Raw genomic sequence first — 20,482 nt, forward strand, 5'->3', positions numbered from 1 at the left:
AGCTACCTCTGCGGTAGCGAAGGCCCGCCGCGATGTAAAATCATGTTAAAATATATCGAGAACAGTGAGATGCGCCGGAAGGGCCGAAGGGGAGGGGAAGTGCACGGTTCCGGCGATATTACGCGAGGGAGATACGAGGGAGGATCCAAGATACGGGAGGGAGTACACAAGGATGCATGAGATAAACGGGCGGGAATTCTTGCGTTTGCGCGGCGCCCGAGCGGACGCTCGGTCCACTTTAGCGTGGATATCAAAGGATCAAGGAACCGTGGGATGTGAAGGATCATGGGGCTCCACGGTGGTGATGACGCGCGGCCTCGATTCGATGCGGAGAAAATCGATCTGCTTCGTCGAAAAATAAATTCTCTCAATCGGTTCTTCTCGTTCGATTTTTTTTTTCTTTCTTACAAATCAGTCCTTTCGGATGTGATCCTTTTTTCAGTGCGTGGATTCTTCATTGAACAAAACAACGTTGAGAATCGAGGCTCGATTCTCTCTCTGTCGAAAAGATCGATTTGTATATCACGAAAATTGAGTTTAGCAGAAAAAATTGATTTTAAGAGACGATTTTCGGAAAAGGCTTCGCCGAAATGCCGACATTGTCCGCGCAAGGTCGGCGATCGATTGTCGCAGGCTTCGCCGAGAGAATTAATTAATTCGCCGGAAGATTAATGATCGCAGCGCGAATGAATTTTACAGGATTCGCGCTTTCATCACGATCGTTTCTAATCTCCCTCGTAATGTTCGCGCCCGCTCGGCTCGTCGCGCGAATTTCCGTGTCTCTCCGCTGCGCGAGAGAGAGAGGATCCTTGACGCGCTCCTTGCGACACTACAGTGGCCTCACAATCGCCGTGGATTAGTACCTTCGGAATTGTTTCGCAGTGCGTCAGATGGTTAACGCGGGTCAAGAAAACTTTCTCGTCCCGTTGCTCCTCTTCCTCTGTCGGAAGGGTACGATAATATCAGGGGAAACGGCTTTGCGTAAGCCTCGCAGCCGTCGTCGAATGCGCAGCCCCGAAGCGGTTAGGTTTTCCTATTCATCTCACGAGCTTAATTGTTTTCTTATTCCCCGCGGGCTCGCCGCGCCGCGATTTTTAATTGCACGCACCGTGCGCGCTCTCGCGCAATTATCTCCATTATCTCCCGACGTAACACAAAGTATAATCCCCATTGTGCGGCCGTACGCGCGCGATTACTCGCATTCAAAAAAGCATATCTCCCGTTACGTTGATCTCTATATCGCCCATTGTGTTGATATATATTTCTCAGTCCGTCCGTGCCCCCGTCGTTCGCACATTCATCGATTTCGCGTGATAACAATCGCAGCGAGCAAGAGATCACATTCAATGCGCGGCTGAATGCGCCTATATATGTGCGTGTGTATGTGTGAAAGGTATCTCTCTCCGTTTTCTAATTACGGGCTATCGGCCCGCGTCAGACGCGAGGATTCACGCACTGATTAGAGAACGGTCGCATCTGCGAGCCGCCGTAATCCACGAGCGCGATCTACGTCCAATCGTAATTGGAGATCTGCCGACGAAATTCCGTCGCGCGAGCGCGAGCGGTTTTCGGTCGGAAAGAGGTCGTCCGTCGTCGTTTATCGTTCGCGAGCATCGCCGCGAGACCACCAGCGGTGAAGTTGAAGTTGAAGCAACACACGCGCCAGCGAGAGATCGTAGCAGCTCGTCGTATCTCAGATCGAAGCTGGCTTCGCGCGAGCTTCTCGCGCTATCTCCATACGCGTGATGAGAGAAAGTCGCCCGGGCGGCGACGGCGACGGCGACGACGACGCGACGCGACGGCGACGGCGACGTGCAAACGCCGGAAACGCCGGCTCACTAGCCGGATTTCGAGAGATCGGGCTTCGTTTTCACTGACGGAAGACGGCTCGCGTGTCACGCAGCCACGGTGAAATCGCATTCGCGGCGAACGTTACGATACGCGTGCGTGCACGCGCTTTAATGCGCGCGAAAAATATGCCTGCCGGATCGCGCGAGATTTCCTCCGCAGGATGAGACGATCATCGTTCGCGTATCTCGAAGCCGGATCGAGTTTGCACGGCCGTAGGAGGAGGGGGGGGGCGGTACTTGGCTCTCGAATTGGGCGAGAGAAGAGGGACGGTGAGGAGCAACAGAAATCCACGGTGTTGTGCGATTTTCCTTCTCTCGCTCAATTTCACCTCTGAGAGTTTCATCCGCGAGGCTTTCGACATTTTCATCGAGACCGCACACGTGACCGATCCGAGGCGGTAAGTGAATTCCGGACACCCGGTACGCCGGCGAAGAAGACTCGAAATAGCGTCGTTACGTTTTTACTTTCACCGGGACGGAAGGCGAGAAGGCGGAAAAGCGTGGCGGCAATTTTTAATCTTTGTTTTTTTTTTTTTTTTTTTAACTCGACTCTTCATTCATGCGAGCGTCGCGAGCCGGAGACGAAGACGAGAAGGCGTCAGGGACAGACGCTATTTCCAGATTCCGAAAATAGTCCGGCTGCGTCCTCGACGGCGACGTCGGCTTCGCGATCCGCGGATCGCAACACGCGAATCGATCAGCCCGCGATAATACGCGCCGATCTCTGTCTCGCGCACAGTTTTCCTCGCCGGCGCTCTCACAATGCGGCGATGTATCATTTTGCCGCGCGCAGCGGCAGGCGAAGGCAAATGCGCGCGTTATTAAGATCCTTGCTGCGCGCCTTAGGCGTGATTTATTGCGTTATGCCGGGTCCGATTTATCAGCCGTGACGTTGTAATAGGTCCTAATGGAATTGGAGTAAAAATCGGATAGCGCTTATTCCTTACGATCGCCCGGCGCGGCGCGGCGCGCCGCGCGAAAGCCGCCGCGATGTCGTAACGCGATCTCTCACGAGACGACAACGAGTCGTGCTTGAATTTCGTTTTATCAGCGGCCGAGCGCACGCACGCGACGGAATTCAATCTGCATTGCCGATCGTTATCATTCAATCAACATCTCGCGGGAAATGATCAGCAGCCGACCTTTCGCGATCCGACCATTCGAACGCGCGCGCGGCCGGCTTCTTTGGATCGCCTCGGATTTTCATTGCAAATTGGAACGCTCACTCGCTCGTAATCTACGTTACATCAAGGCGGCGCGAGGAGGAGAGAGAGAGAGGAGGAGGAGAAGGAAGATCCACCAGCGCGGAGATCGCGTATTCGACTGAATATGCATGGCGCACGAACGCGCGCGGCTGAATGCACCGCTCCGACGAGTGCAGGAGGCTAATATACGCCAGGCGTTGCACGCGCGACGGTTTGTGCCGGTACGGTGTGTCGGCATTTTCCGCAGGATTCTGGGCCGACGTCGGGTGATGCGAGTCGGCATGTCGGGATCGGGTGTATTTCATTAGCGGATTTCATTAAGCTAATTAGGAGCCGTCGTTACGCGGCCGCTGGTAATTACGGCCGCGGAAACGCTCGGCGGAATCTGTGGAAGTCGGAGAAAAGTTGCGCGCACATTCTGGCCCGAACGCTCCACTTTTCGGGCCCCGATGTGCCTCGGTGGAAAAAAAGCAAGAGATCCGCGCGCCTCGGCGCTCGAGAGCGCCGCGATCCAAGAAATTCCTCTCTTGAATTTTCGGGGAATCTCTCTCTCTCTCTCCCTCCCTCCCTTCCTCTTTCCATCCCCCCTCTCTCTTCCGCGGAGAGTCCGCGGAATCCTGTTGGTCGTGAAAGCGCGCGCAGCGCTCATCGTACGCTCGCAATCGTCGTGTTTGCAAACGACATTAGATTGTTGTCGACCGAACGTCGGAGAAATTGCGCGCGCCGCGCGATTAAAAGTCGAGAATCAGATTCTGACGTCGAGGGCCTCTCGGATATTAGATCCTACGTGGTACGCATTCGCGTACCTGTGATGCAGGTCTTTCCAGTGTATCCAGTGTCAATTTAGCTCGCGATCACTCACACTTTGCCCTCCTTTCGATTTATTCATCCCCACATGGGGAAAAAGGAACGCGCGCGACAGCCAGACGCGTTTCGGTCGAAGACACCGGGATTTCCGGCTCTTGCAGGACCGAAGTCGGCCCTAACAACTGAATCCTCATCTAAAAAAAGAGTAATTTCAGAGAATAAGCAGAATCATCTAAATTTTAGATTTTACTCTTATATATGGCCTCAGGAGGATTCCTCTGAAATTACGAAATTATATGTTGTATGTATAATGTAAATCTTATTAATTTTAATGTGTGAATTTCCTCTTATACACAGATTATTTAATTTTTTTTTTTTTTTTTTTTTTTTTTTTTTTAAGAGGATTATTACTTATTCTCACTGTACTTTATTCTTACTGATTATACGTTCCTTTATGGGGAAAGAAAAGAAAATTATCATGAAACCGTCCGGAAGAATTCTAGTTCAATTTTTTTTTACTTTCTGCTGAAAAAGTAGAAAAAAACATAAATTTGTAATTTCAGGTATTCCAAATGGCACATTTAGTGTGGTGTGCAACGCGATATGATAAAGGATATATGTATATACTTATGCTGAAATATGAACCAGTATGTCTTCTTCTTCTTCTATGTCGCGTTTTTGAACTTTGTTCACGACGAAACAACCGGAAAAAGTAATAACATAAGCTGTAGTAACAACGATCTCTCTTCTTTTCTCCTTTGCTCTAGACGTTGTACATAAAATAAATGCGACGACGATCGTCGTATGCACAGAGACAGTGTCTCTGTGTGAGTAAAAGTGGAAGAGCAACAACATCGACAACGTTCTTCTTGATAATAAGAGGAAAATTAATTGATACAAGAGGAAATCCTCTTGAAATAACAGAAAACAGTTGGAATAATATCTAATAAATTCGAGACGAACGGTTCGCGCTTGAATCGCTTCGTCGAAAGAGGAATCCTTTCCCTGTGAAAGGCTTCGCTTGGAATATGAGATTATGGGAAAAATCACTTTACATGGAGTGGAATACTTCGGCGCTGTTTTTCTGAAAACCGAGTCTTATTATAAATCGCGGTTCTAAGGACACAGAACGGAGAGAGACTGCGTGTCCTTCGAACACGGAAACGCGCGCTCGGTTCGTCGATTCATCGTCGATCCTTCGCGTCTGTATTTGAATTCCTGCTCTCTCGCGGGCTTTCGCGGGAAGCTCGCGAGACGAGCTGTTAGCGCGACGACGACGAGGCCGACGATCTGGTTATCGGCTCGTCATTATCTTCGCACGGGCGACACGCACGTCGCCGGTTCGCGGCGTCAATTTGCGTGTCCCGCGGCTCGCGTTGTTCGCGTTGTTCGCGTCGCAGGTGCGGACGCGCGACACCGGCAGGTGCGAGACAAGCGGTCTAACCCAAATTCCCCGCCGGCGATTACGGCGTTTTCACCGTGACTCGCGGTTTCCCTCTCGCAGGCAAATAGACTGGAAAGATAATAGATAAAGGATGCGACCCTCTCGGCGGCTCGTCGCAATTAGCCGCACGATTGTCGGTGCGTTTGTCGTCCATTAAACGTCGCGCTGTCCGCTCGACGCGACGACGACTCGCGACTTCGGCCGGAACGCGCGCGCGGCTTTCCGTGGGGATTTTACTTTTGCACCGGGCTCGAGATTGCTCAACTTTAATCGGGATGATACGGTCGCTTGTCTGTGTTTAGAAAGCGATTCGCCGCCCCTGCATCCCCGTCCCGGTTTTCTCTCCGCTCAACTCTATAGTGTGCTTTCGAGTGTGGCTCCCCCGGCGTCTCTGCGGATCGCGGATCGCGCGCGATGACGTTCTCGCGATCGCTCAAACTGATCCTTCGCGCGGGATGAGAGCCGCGGATCGCTCGGTCTCGATGGATCACGCACACACGTACACTCGCGACGAGCACGGCAGACTCGCTCGTCCACGTCCATTAGCAATTTATTCATTTGCGAAACGCTCGCGGAGTGCCCTCGCGCTCTCTTCTCTCGCTATTCGAACGGCCGAATAATAATAACGCCTGTAATTTTCGGCAATGATCGGTTAAGCGTCGCAATAACGCGCTATAAATAACCGTGGCCGAACCGATATCGAGGTCAAGCCGCGGCGGGGCCGGGGGCGGCGGCGGCGGCGGTCTCCGCGAATCGCCTATCCCGAAAAAGCGATGATCCCACAGTCGGAATTATACGCGCGGCGCGCGCGTTGGAGCGGCAAGCCGCGGATTCCGCGACGTCCGCCGCGACCGCATTTCGTTGGCGGTGTGCGCACACGCACACGCAGATAGATACGCGCATATACCTACCCTCCCACACACACACACACACACACGCACGAGAGAGGGATCGGCGAGATCGCGGACGCGAATGCGATGTGCACTGGCCCGCTCCGCCACGCTCTGCTTGCCTCCGCAAACGCGACTCATTATGACGCGCCTCTCCTCTTCCATCTTCTTCAGCACTCGTGTCTGCCTCTGTCCCTCTTTCTCTCGTCGGCGATGTCCTCGCTCTTGGGTGCTCGGGCAAACACGCCACTCTTGCCGACGATCCGAGATCCGCCGCACAGTGGGGCCAGATGACTGATTTTTTTTGCTGCAAAATTATCCAGAGATCTGAATTTCCAACCGATCATCGATACACCAATGGATGAGGTTGGTCCTGAATAAATTCCAAAGAGATCTGTCTAGCCGAAATTTTGAAAAAAATTATCGCTTCAGGCTTCATGGGTTTTCTGGGGTTCGTCTGAAAAGTTTATCGTTTAAAGTACAGTTCTAGGCTCGAACTTAATGTTTTGTAGCTGAATATTCGACGTCGAGTATTATTAGGTTCTCGAGCTATGGCTAGATTGGCTTCTTGGACTATCTGGGGTTTTTGATATATGTGGCTTTATGTATCCACGAGCCAAAAAGTTCGCGGATTGATAGATTCCTAGGTTGATGATGGGCTCAAGGGGACCGGAGGGTCAGATTACTGAAAAATCGTGATTGTTTTTGATAATGATTTTGTGACAAACTGAATAAATGTGCAAGAATGAAAATTTTACATATATTTATATTATTTCAACATATGAAGAGTAGAAAAATTTTGTTTTTAAACAAATATTCATATAAATATACGTCCACTTGAATTTTAAACGCGTTTTTCTCGAAATTTTATTGTTCAACTTTTTGCGGTGATTTCTCCGAAACTGAGCTTCGTATCGATTTGAAATTTTAAAGCAATAATATTTGTTCATGTGGCTCTCAGGTGGAACCATGAACAACTCCGTCAAAATATTTCATTTCGAGATATTAATTTTTTATTGTAAAAGAACTGAAAAATTTGAATTTTTTCCTAATAATAGCTGCCATTTTGCTAATTTTGTTCAATTTTTTTTTTTTTGTAATGGTTCTCCGGATAATGATAAGCCTCCTCGAGATTTCTAGCTAAAATTCGCTCTGTTCGGACCACCGAGAATCGAGATATTACTGCAAAAACGATAACTTGAAAAAAAAAAGAGGAGAGTATATTTCAGCTATATATATCGTATATTTACACGAGTATTTGTTAATAAGCAAAATTTTTCTACTCTTCTTACGTCGTATAACTATACCTAAAATTTTCATTCTTGCGTATTTATTCAGTTCGTCACAAAATATTATCAAAAACAAGCACGATTTTTCAGCAATCTGATCCTGCAGTCCCCCCTTAAGACTCAAAATCCCTCGGTTTTGTGCCTGTATTTGATGTTTTTGTATTTTGAGCATATGAGTTAATGGGTTTCTGCTTCAAGATCGATAAGGTCTCGAGGTGTCTGTTGATTGGTTTCATAGTTTCAATCCGCTGAATATGCTATTAGATAGAAATAAGTGTCGAATAATGAGTATTTCACAGGTTTCTCGCATTTCCTCTTTTGGGGCTAGTAATTCGAGAAAAAAATGTTTTTCTAAATTTTGCCAAGGCAGATCTCTTCGGAATTTATTCAGGATCAATCTCTCATCCATTGGTGTATCGGTTGGAAATTCAGGTCTCTGGAGAATTTTCAACCAAAGAATGTCATCTGGCCCCACTGTGCGCCGGTGGACGCGTTCGCGACGGTTTCGTCGATTGAATTTTCACCGTCGTTATTCTATTCGGTCGTTTCTCTCGCGTTGCTCAGCGACTCGTGCGGCTACAGTTAGTCGGTTAAGTGTGGATGTGCATTTATTTGTCGCAGTTGTGCTTGTGCGAATTATTTCACGGGCATGCTCCTTACTGCGTGTACTCGGAATCGGGTGAAGCGATTGTCAAATCGAGGACGATTGTCTCGCTCACAGGCGGCTCGCGGTTGTCGCAGAGATAAAAGTCACTCTTCAAAGACACGTCGCGCGCATGCGACTGTATGTGTGTTCGTGTTATGCCGCTTCGATTTCCACCTCGGAGAGTGTAGCCGGTAAAACGACGTCGGATAAGTATTAATTCACTCCGTCGGCGGCAGTCGGTCTGCTCTCTTCGCCGTTCCGCGTCTTTGTCGCGGCATAACGTGATCGGAGCGAATTGTGTCGTCCGCGGCGTGTTTTATCGCGCCATTTCTCCCGCGCGCGCTCTCTATTCCTTTTTATATTCATAAAGACGTCGCCGGGGACGGAGTGGCCCGGCAGGCAGGGTGTCTGTGTGAAGTCAGCACGTTTTAAAAATTATTAAAAAACAATGTTCCAGTAGCATTTTTCATAATTCTACAGTTCTTGATAAAAATAAAAAGAAAAGTTCCGCATTCTGAATACCAAAAGATTGAAATAGAAAAAATGTACTCACTTCACGTTCCAGCACGACGCAGTCTAAGTTTAAAGTACAAGAAGCCGGTGAATAAGACGCTTTTTGACGAGAGAGTTTCCGTTAGTTCTAGGCTAGTTCTATATAACTATGAAGCATTTCGAAATAAAATTCCAACAATTAACAATTCTAAATATTGGCCGCCAGCATGACACACTCGGCGAAAACACGGCGTGCTGTCGATACTTCTTGTACTTCTGACTGGTAGTTCTAGCTTGTTCTATTCGAGTTCCATCTACAATTCAACCATTTTCACTCCTTGTTCCGCCGTGTAACTATTTTTAAGTTAATTTTAACTTTTGGCGCCAACACGACACACTCGGTGAAAATATCTCGTGCCGTCGACTTGCTGCACTTCTGACGGTAATTCTAGCTTGTTCTTATTCGAGTAGCATTGTTTTTTTAATAATTTTTAAAACGTCGTGCTAACTTCACACACACACACAGACATGCAGGTAGGATCGCCTTTTTCGCGATCCCACTTTCTCGACACCTTTTATTGCCGCCGCTCATCGACTGCGAATACACAGCGCCGTAATCGAGCAAGTTCCGACCGCGTTCGCGCGACTCCCCCCTCTCTCAATGAGTCACGCAATGAGCGAGAAATTGTGATATTTCTCTCAGAAAAGCGACATTCTCTCGTGCCGGCTGAGCCTCCGAAAACAACACCCACGCGCGCTGTTAACGTGAATTTTAGCGAAAGTAGCGATCTTTCGAGCGAGTGCCGCTGAGTGAATTTTCACGGGACAGAGAAATTTAGTGGCAGGAAAATGTTGAGCACATTGCTGATAATATTACGCTACTTTCCTAGGCAATATCTCAACAGGGCCTTACAAAGAAATATTTTTATTATTGCTTGAGTAAAAATATTCGTTCTTTTCCTTCCAAGAAATTTAGAATTTTAGTAATTTTTCTGTTTCTTTATAATCTTGTTAGTGTACAACAAGAATTTTTTATTTTAAGAATATAGCGTACTTTACAATAAAATATAGCATTTTTTACACACAAATTTTAATAAAAATCGTGCTACTCTTTTTATTAAAGTTTGCTGCATTTCAAAACGAAGGCAATACTGGAGAAATCCTTGGAAGAGATTAATGAATATGGCAACTAGTAAAAGTAACAATAAAATTCGTTTTTAATTGCGATATTATTAAAAAATCTTTAAAAGAACCAGATAGAGCGTACCTACTAAAGCAATACTAAGCTATGACAATTTTATTACACGCTTAAGATCTTCTTAATTTTCTATAACAAAACTTGATTTTGTATATCTAAACTCTAAAGCATCCTCTTAAGAGATCCTTCCAAGACCCACATCAGTTTTCCATGTTATTTCGTAAAATCCTAAAACATTTCTAATAAATCCTTTTCTAAGACCTTTTCTCAGTTTTTCCTATCAAGAGCTTATTTCGTAAAATCTAAGGCATCCTTAAAAGATCCATCTCGGGACCTGTGGTGATGCGGTGATAACAAGTCATCCCTTTTTAGGGCATCCTACTTTCAGCCTTATCGGGGCCTTATGCTTCATGGAGATGTTCCTAACAATTTTTTGCTCGGGGATATGTAACGTCACTTGTGAACATTGGCGCGAAATTTACGGCACTTGGCTACGCGGATGCCTTTCGAAAGTTCATTCTCAATGATCTTTCGGCCACGTCGACAATTCCCGTTTTTCGGGAACGCGGGCCGCATTTCGCCGGGGACGCGTGTAAACACGCGGGCGAATCGTCCTCGCGGGATCGATGTCCTCGTGAACGGGCGAAGGAACGGTCCCTGGGAAACAAGCTTCGGCCTCTGACACCGGCGGCCGAGGCCGCACGCTGCCGCTTTTTCTAAAGGGCAAGCGACCGGTCGTTTTTCTCTTTGCCTCCCCGCCGCCTCCATCGCCGCGCCACCCTCGCCGCCTATCGAACTGCATAAATTCTGACACGTCCGTCCGCGATCGTTAAACTGTAAGAAGAAACGGGTTTTGTCGGGTCGTAGGAGGAAGCCCGACGGCCGGGCTTCCATTACCGTTGCGAGACTATGGCTCAGGGCCGTATTACGCAAGAGCCGGTCCGACGAACCTGATCGTCGTCATGATCCCTCCGTAGATCGCTCCCCACCGAGCCCGTCTCTCGACCGGATCTCTCTCCGCATCGATCGCGGGGAGGAAGGGAGGAGACAAGAGGTCGAGGCTCGTTGGAGGGCTCGTTGCTCGCTCTCTTTCTCTTTCTCTTTCTTTTTCTCTCTCTCTCTCTCTCTCTCTTCTTGAAAAATATCCCGACGAAATGTCCGCAGCGCGCGCATGTTCGGAAAGCGCGATCGAATTCCAGCGGAGCTGAGCTTTCTGGAGCGACGACGCTCTTGTGGAACAACGCGATAATATCCCGAGGTAATTCCACACGTAACACGGGTGAGATTCCGCTCGAAGCGGATAATCCCCGTCCTCGAAATATGACTGTACACGCCTGTACTCTTTTCCTCGGGGCAAAATTCAAGGGACAGATATTACATTATTCCAAAGAGAGCCTGAGAGATTTTCCGTCATCTCTCTCTCTCGCCGAAGCGGAATTCAAACGCGAATCGGCGGGTCTCTCGTCGTCTGCCTCTCGGCGGGAGGAGCATTCGAGGAGGAGGATTCGAGCGGAGCAATCTCCGCGCGTCCAACTCGCGCGTCCAATTCCGCAGAAGATCCGGGACAAAGTCAAAGTGCGCGCGCGCGCGCCAAAGTGGGACGAATTATCGCGTGAAAGGGAAACAAGATAGCCAGGGAAAAGGGGCGAGAAGCGAGCGAAAAGTCTGGCGTGTGCATATCAGCCGGCCTCAGCTGGCTCGCTTCCCGGACATCGCCGGTGCATAGAACACAGGCGCGCTGCGCCGCGCACGCCCACATTCCGACGAGTCCGCGAATCTTTTCGCCTGCCTTTCGCGCGCGCGCGCGTCGCGATGATTCCTGCAGCGTGTTCGCGAGCGCGAAAGGGGTGACAGGGAAACACGCGGCCGATCAAGGGGGGAATTACAGGGCGGGAGATCCTTTTCAAGGATATTTTTGCAAATTTTTCTTAACATAAACGATAAGGACTACTGGAAATGGACTGGAAATTTTACACAGTGTATTCATTAATGTTCAAGGTATAAAATAAATTTTATTTATTGTTATTGAATCGCAAGAATCGATCCAATTTGTAATTATAGGTAAAAATGCAGTCGTACGTTTGCGAGCTCTATGTTTGCTGTCGACATAATTCCGGCCCTCTCAATACTCTGAGACCAAAAACTAGGAAAGATTTTTAAAATATACGATTGTCATTACTAAGCCCGTATCAAAAAGCAGAAGGCAGTGAAGCCAAGTTTGGAGAAACAATGACTGTACCAGAGAATTTATCAAGGATGAAACTTTTTTCAATTTGTAATCATGTTTTGAGAAATGAATAAAATAAAATATTACTGTGAGCGAAAACTACACGTCTATTGTATATTGTATATTGTGTAAAAATTTCAAATTATTTGGTTCAGTAGTTTTTGCGTAATCGCGGTCGATACTTTAAGAAAATGGTGTTTCCAGATAAACGCGTTTAAAGTTTCATGTGTATAGTTTCCATAGTACAGACAGTAACAAATTTATTTTACACTTTGAGCATTAATGAATACACTGTGCAAAATTTCAAGTCCATTGATCCTACCTGTTTGTGTTAAAAAAAGATTCGTAAAAATAGCCTTGCTCCACATACAATTTCCTTAATTCTTCGTGTTATCCTCGGCGCTTCGACTCGAAATCGGGTCGACAGGCCCGATCCTTGTTGAGGCGGCTTCGAAAACGTCCACAGAGATGTGATAGTCTCCGTCTTCCATCTCGATGTCACTCTCGTAAGAATTTTAATCCGAATTTGAATATAATGTATATTTAACGAATTTTTAATTTCACGAATTTTATTTCACGAGGCGCGGGAGAGAGTAGCGCAGTTCGATTTCAACCCGACGTTATTGCTCTGTGCTTGAAATTTCGTCCCTCTTGACTCGATACAGCAACGACGCGGCTCGAAGACGCGATCGGCGCGCGTCGCTTCGCTCGTAAAAACGCGGGAAATACTCGAGCGTTATTAGAACGACCGGAGCCCCCTGATACCGTAATTCCGACCACGACTCGTTAGTCTCTCGCTGCGCCGTCGCGAGGTGTTCTACCAGGCCGGGTGTAATGCCCAAGTGTCAGGCGTGCCGCGAAAGGAGGTCGACGTATCGATCGGTGATGAAGTGACGATCGCGATCAGAACCTTCGATCCGGCCGGCCTGCAAATATTTCCCCTTTGCACTTTGTACTTTGCGAGCACGCGCGCGCGCTCGGAGTAACACCGGCTGAGCGTAACGTGTAGCCGCCGCCGGCTGTTTAACAACACTTACAATGGACAAGCGTTGTAAACTAATTGGCAGAGGCGGTTTCGCCGCCATGAGACGACCGCTCGCGCGCGCGCGCTATCGATTGGCGTGCAACTGCAAAGGCCGTCGACCTCAAAACTCTACCGACTAGAGAGACTAGAAACGATCGATAGTCGTGTCTGAGAGCGGCTACCTTTTGAACGCGAGTCTCTTCGTGTCCACTTCCGACGCCGATAATCGTCGTCTGCCTCTACAGTCTACCTCCGCGACTACCGCTCTCGAGATCCTCCGGTCCCCGCGGCGGTATCGAGAGCCTCGAGTACTCGGTGTGTGGGTACTTTCTTGCGTAAAAAGCACACGCTCAAATTAGACTTAGACACGTCAAGCCCGCTGCGTGATCGAAAGCCGCCGGCATGCGCGCGGCTTCGATCATTCATTAATTCGCCGATTCATAAATTTTACGTAGAAACCAGTAGCGCTGGGCAAATGCCTCTGAGTCTACATTTATCATCATCTAAATTTCATGAATTCTTTTTTTTTCTTTTTTTTTCTTTTTCTTTTTCTTTTTCTTTTTAATTCATCGCTGAGAGTTGCCGAGGTGGATCGACGATCGGTTCGTTAATAATACATCCCGCGGTGAATTTGGTAATAAGCCGGCTAGATAGGCGTGGCAATTCTCCGCAACGCGCGGCGCGTGACGCGACATTATTAATATCCCATACGTCTCGACGCGATGCACCGCGGTCGTCGCGGATTTCATACGATCTTATCTCTCCCTCGCACGAAAACGAGAGGTGCGCGGAATGTCGCCCTTCGGGATATGCGGGTCTCGCTCGCTCGCTCGCTCGCACGGAAGCTATAACGCAGTTGCGCGGCCAGATGCGGCCGCGGTAACGTCCTTTTGCACGGGCCGAAGATAGCCAGCGCGAGTATTCCAGTAGATTAATGACTTCCTTATGGCGTTTACGTTCGCGTATATTCACGCGCTCCCACCGCCGCTACCGACGACGACGACGACGCGACGCGACGCGACGCAACGAGGGCTGTCGATATTCGCCGCCGAATGTGCGCGCGACTCGTCCATGTGTGAAAACGCCCTGCCGTGTTCCCGTTGACGTGCGCGGTAGCGGCTCGCGATGATCCCCCCCGGCCTTTGTCTTGGTCTGTTTGCAGTTGGGCTCTTTGTGTCGAATTCGTTCGTCGTGTCGCCGATCCGATCGTTCGCTCCCGATTTAATCGCCCTTCATCCCGCGATTCGGTTTCCCCCGTCACTCGCGTCTCTCTGTCGCCGCTTTCCGTTCGGCCGCTTGCATTTTTCTCGATCCCCAGCGGACAGGAATGTTGTTGCGCGCGAACATTGGTCTGAAAGTCACGGTTGTGAATTATGCCTCGGCATAGACAAACGCGCGCTCTCGGCGCGGGGATAGAGGTCATCGAAAGAGAACGGCGTCGCGACGTTCTCCACGTCCGCGTCCGCGTTGTATCGCCGGTCTTGCCGGGCTCGCGATTAACTCTCGAGTTCACTGGGATGCTTTTGTTTTACCTCCTGTGTTACTAGGACGGGAGGTGAATTTTCGCCCATAATTTTTTTATTATTTTCTTTCAGTGTACACGAACTATAAATATTTGGTAAAAAAAAAAAAAGTATAGCGGCGTGTAAAATAATTTTTAAAAGAATTACAATTTTCTGGAGGGAAAATAATAACCTTTCGTTGTTAAAAAAAAAATCTTTTATTTGAACATTTATAAATCATAGGGCACCGCTGCCCTGTGATGTGCAGTGGCCAACAGTTAAGAAATATCATTGGCTGAATTTTCACCCATCTTGGATGTTTAACGCCTACGCATAAAAGAATCCATAACTCGGTAAAACAAGGAGATATTTTCGTTTTCTTTGCACTACTGTAAAGATGAATTATTCTTCTAAAAAATGGTACATATACGTAGATTCGGTTTTGTCTGTTTTTAACTCAGTTTTAATGATAACATGTTTCGTCAAATTTCGAGTAGGCATAGTTAGCACTGTTACTGACATCTAGAAGTGCACTATAAATGAATAGATTGGTATCTGTTATAATTTTATACATTTGGAAGCTTCCTCAGATGCAAAATGTGAAATTAAAAGAATACAGAAATTCAAAATGGCGAATCCAATATGGTGGACACGAAAATCAAGAAATCAAGCTATTTTCATGAAGCCTGGTGGTGACCTACAGTTTTTTATGCGGCGAAAAATAAAGGGACGATTGACTATCTAAATGGTGATCTATAAGACATTCTTCTGAAATAGTAAGCTTGACGCTCTGAATGTAAACTGCACTCACAAATATAATAAAGTTTCAACTCAAAAGCTGACTGTCGGAATTATGTCGTATAGATCACTCTTCATTTTTCTCTGTTTAGGTCGCTCATTTTGTACATGCTTTCAGGATCCAAGTCATATTTACCAATAAACAAAAAACGAACGATAAGAAAAAACCAAACTAACGAAACCAACAAACGAAAAGCGGAAATTTCATGCACTCATTTATTCAGAAAGTAAACGATTCATGCTGATTTCCCGTGTAATTGTGTCACGGTTTTTCCATCTGGATAACCATCTCTGTGCCCATGTTTATCATTTTTACCGTTATATTTACAAAAAAAAATACAAATTTATTCGTTCAGAAGTAGACTATTACTTTACATTACTTTACATTGGAAAGGTAGTTTTTCGTAGATATAAAATTCTGATATTTTTCTGGTTACCATTACTTGCAGTCTCAGTTCAGAAAAATTCAAATTTTATTCTTAAAACACTTATAAAAAAGTCGGGCGTTAAAGGGTTAAAGAGTTAAACGTATCAGCGGTCGCGCGCGCGCGCGCGAGTCTGGTCGTTGAGCGGATCTTATCAAGCTTCCACGAGCATAAGTGATAAATCGCGTCCACACACACGGTCCAGATGCGATTTGCTGCATCTCGCGCGATGATATTATTCAATAACCACCTTCGCTTTGCAACGCGCGCGTCCAATTCCGCTCCTGACTCTCGCCGGGATCCGCCGACGCCTCCTGGCGCACCGATTACTCCCTATCTGGAGTATAGTGCGGCGTTTTCGTCGGGCGCATGGATTACCGTTTTACCTGGCGATCGATAATGATCGCAGCGAGTCTCGCGCCGGCAAATACGCCGGGAGATGAGGAGGGCGAGGACGATGAGCGCTCGAGAGTAGGAGGCGATGAAGGAGGTGAAGGAGGAGAAAGAGGAGGATGAGGACGATAGCGAAACTCGCGCGTATTATCCAATCGTCGGGAGTGCTCTCGCGGACGGCGTTTACGGCGACTCCAAGTCGTGACCGATCCTTCGGTGGGAATCCGCCCTGAGATCAACTCTCATACGCCTCGAGAAGCTGTTTCCGTGTCTCTCCCTTCCCCCTCCCCTCTCTCTCTCTCTCTCTCTCGCGCGCGCGCGCACGCCCGTAGGCTTTTTCCTATTCCTGCGGCCGCTCTCTGCGATCGTCTCTCTTCGTCTCTCCCTCTCCCCGTCTCTCGCCACGTTGCACCGTACTTCTCTTTCTCTTCGCTCCTCCCCCCCCCCCCTTCTCGCGATCCCTTGCAGCCTACTAATAGCGTATCGACACGCCGCGGAGGAGACGATCCGCTGCAGTCGGATCGCTGGGAGTTGCGTACGCGACATTAAACTCGCGATGGCCGCGGCTGCTTGGATCTCGGTTCTCGACGAGAGTTCGCCGATCCGATTGTTTTCAATCGGAGCAGCCATTAACGCGACTGTCGGTGGACGGCTCGCTCGCGCGCCTGATGGGAATTAAACAACGCATTATCGCACAGGCCGGCGGCTCGAGGCACGCTTAACCTTCGCGCGGGTGTGCCGAAGCGGAGAGAGGAGCTTCCTTTCGAGGAGGCGGATTTATGATCCTTGACGAGGATCGGGATATAATTCCCGGCTAATTCCGTGAAAATCCGCGGCTAATACTCGAAAGGACTCGACTCGACCGAACTCACGGCGGATGAAGGCTCTCAATTTTCGCTCAGCAATTTGCCGCCGAGGCGCGCTCTCTTGCTGGTCGGCTCGCGGACGCTTTGTCTCCCTTTGTTGCCCCGGTCACTTTGTTTCGCCAATCGTAATGACGCGCATTGTGCTCGCGTACGAATGTGCCGGTTACGCCACTGCGATCTCTTACGTAACCGGGGGAGAAGACGGGCTGTGCTAAATGAATGAGATTTGTGCCGGCCGGCTCGCTCTCGACGCGCACGCCGATTCTCCGGGGAATTTCGAAACGGAGAGTAACGAATTCCTTTCTCCCCCGCCCCCCCCCGCCCCCGCCCCCCCCCTGCGCTCCTATTCCTTGCCGAGTGCAGCTCAGCCGTCGTTCGATCGAATCCCTTGAGCGGCCAGAGGACGCTTTTAAAAATAACCCGGAAGATCGTGCGGGTGAAAGGCGACAATGGCGAACGGCTGCGAGACGCGCTCGAAAGGAAGAGAGAGAGAGAGAGAGAGAGAGAGAGAGAGAGAGAGAGATCGACGGGAAATTGAATCGTTCGCTTTGCGCGACGTTCTGCCGTTAGAGGCTCCACATTATTATTGCTCTCGGTCGTTAAATGCCGTGGAAAATACGCACGGGGACGCGTTTTCGTGCAAGGACCGCTCGCGCTGGCCTTTAATTACCGGGCGCGTTGTGTCGGGGAGGGGAGGGGGGGCGACACGCGACGAAACGCGGCTCCGCTCGTGTCATGCGATCTTCCGTGTCGGCGGAACGTTTCCGTAAGCAATCACAATGTGCGTCAATTATACGACGCTTGGTCGGATGTGTGCCGAGCGATCCGCGTCCGTGGCGCGCAATAGTGCAACGGTACTTTGGATGCCGATTGATGAGCTTCGCGAGACGACATGAGGCTTTTCCGTCCGATTCGAGTCACCTTTTATTTACTGGAGATACCGGCGAAGGCTTGCTTCTTCGTGGCTTGTGGTCGTTGAAACCACGTGTCTTTGGACGACGAGATTCTATTCTCAGGATAGAGAAAGAGGCGCGATTACCGGAAAGGGGGGGGGGGTCGGTTTCCCGTCTGTTGCATCAAGTTTCATTCAAGTTTCTTACGCGATATGGGGGATGACGGGGTTAACGGCGGGGAGGAAATTCGAACTTTGTCGCTTCGCATCTGCGGCCGAGAAAGTTCCGTGTAAACACACTCGGAAGTCTCATTAATTGCCACCTTGTACGAGGCGCGTTCAGCGCTACGGGCAATTCCGGACGTTCCGGACGGCGAGATTGGCGGCTCGTCGAAAGCAATTAACGTGCCAATTAGTCGAGTAGTCGGTAGCCGTTTGTGGCGATTAATTCGAATTCGAACGCGTCGTCGCCGACGGAAGCTGGCTCGATCGTCGAGTTTCGCCGCTTCTCCTGCGCTTCCTCTTCGGCGAACCTCGCGTTTCACGCGCGCTGAGGAACGGCGAGGAAAATGCACGCTCGCGGGAAGACAACAACGCGTCGTCCCTTCGTTGCCGATCAATTGGATTGAAGTAGCGTTCGAAGATTGCCTCGCAGTCACGAGTATCACTTCTTCATCAAATCCGCGCAAGGATATCGGCAATACACCGCTTTTCCTTGCACGGAAGAAAAGAGATCTCAGTTTATGGCCGAATAGAGCGACCGGACGAAAGAAACTCAGCGACGAGAAATGATGTCCGTGTTATTGTCGCGGCTGAGAACGTTCGTCTGTGACATGAAAACTCGGAGTTGAGGTGACCGAATAATAGAAACCTTCCTGCCGCGGCAGCCGAGTTCTTCTCGTCCTTGGGTCCTTAAGCAGCGAAATGCTCAGTCAACACGAATTACGCGATCTTGCGCAATCAATTTCCATCACACGTCGATCAAACAATCCCCCGCTGTCTTGTCCGAAAGTCGAAACGACGCCGCGCATTTCCCGCGACGTGCAGGCGACGCGCCTGCATGTCGTTCGCGCCGTCCGAAGGCGGCACCGCCGAAGCTCGGCGACTATTTGAGAACCTTCCCCGTAAATGAAAGCGTCTCCCCCCCCCCCCTCCTCCCGCGGATTGTGTTGCGAGGTGCATCAGGGACGTAATAAGCGGCGTGCCTTCGCAGCGCTCGCTCGCGGGATCGATTCAATTTTACATCCATCGTCGGCGGGGCCTGCGATAATGAAAGAGGAAGCGTCGTTGATGAAGCCGCGATATTAATTTCTGTATTACTTCTGCGCGCGCGCACGAGAGAGAGAGAGAGCCTCGGCTGCGGAGGGAAAAAAGTCCGGCGCGGCGCGTCGAGGAAATCACGCGCGAGACTCTCCGGCTCTTCGCTGCGCAGCTCGCCGCGGCTTTTATTTCGAGAGGTGTCGGGCCTCGCGCGGCCGTCGCGTCGGGAGGATCCCTTATAAGACCGTGGCCGCTCATCGATTAACTGTCCTACCGGTTTCCCGGGCGCCGTCGTAGCACGTAACGTAACGGTGCGGCCGCGCGAAGGCTCGGTCGCCGAGAGCTTCTTCTTCGGTCACAGCCGCGGACCGGTTGTTGGATTCCCGGTAATTCGCATCGCGTCGGCCTTCTCCAAAGCCGGGGCACGGTCGGGCAGGTGCGCTCGATTCGCGCTCTCGCAACCCCCTTCGTCGATCGCGTCGCGTCGTTAAAATTCAATTTCATCGTCGGACTTCATCGTGGACGCGCGCCCTCGTGTTTCAGCCGTGCGCGCGCCATTAACGGCGCATTTATATACGCGATCGCGCGCGTATAAAACATTTTACATGTCCGCGCGACATTAATCTCGCGCGTAATTCTCGCCGGGAACGATCGACGCGACGCGACGCGACGTGTCGATTCGGCGCGGCTAAATCGTATCTCACACGAGAGCGTGTCGAAGAGTAATCAACGTCCCGCGATCGGAAAAGCTTTACGCTCGTTTGTGAACGTAACCTAAGCGCGCGGACAGAAATCGTCGTTTTTACAGATCGCGCGCGAGCTTGCTTTTAATTACTCAGCGATTAATCGCTGATCTCACGACCGCGTTTCAACGGTCGTTCCTCCGTTTCGCTTTTCTTTTTTATCGTCTTTTTTTCACTTGGCGTGGCCGCCAAGAGTGATGACCCTGAGAGAGAGAGAGGGGGGGGGGAGAGAGAGACAGACGGACGAGCGAGTCCGCCGTCGGGCCGTGACGCAAATCTAATTTTCGCTGATCGCCGCAAAGCGAGCGCGTTGGGCCGTGATCGTCCGCGATGGGCCCGTCCGATTAAACGGCGGAGGGCCCGCGCGTAACTCAGCTTCCGCCGCGACAAAAACTAGTGTTTTCAATGGCTCTCTCTCTCTCTCTCTCTCTCTCTCGTGCGCGAGAGAGTCACCTCGATAACGACGTGACATCCACGCCGTCGCTCGGCGACTCGCCCGCTTCTCCGTTGGAACGACGCTGAATAACGCAC

The 20,482-nt window shown here is 49.7% G+C and overlaps 1 protein-coding gene across 2 annotated transcripts in view; it reads left to right on the forward strand.

Moving 5' to 3' along the window:
* LOC105187323 (nucleolar and coiled-body phosphoprotein 1) overlaps window positions 1-20,482 on the forward strand; it is an 88,430-nt gene that overhangs the window by 8,311 nt on the left and 59,637 nt on the right. The gene's annotated exons all lie outside the window — the stretch shown is intronic.

The sequence above is a fragment of the Harpegnathos saltator genome, unplaced genomic scaffold (assembly GCF_003227715.2).
Source record: "Harpegnathos saltator strain DR-91 unplaced genomic scaffold, Hsal_v8.6 scaffold38, whole genome shotgun sequence".
NCBI classification, from domain to species: domain Eukaryota; kingdom Metazoa; phylum Arthropoda; class Insecta; order Hymenoptera; family Formicidae; genus Harpegnathos; species Harpegnathos saltator.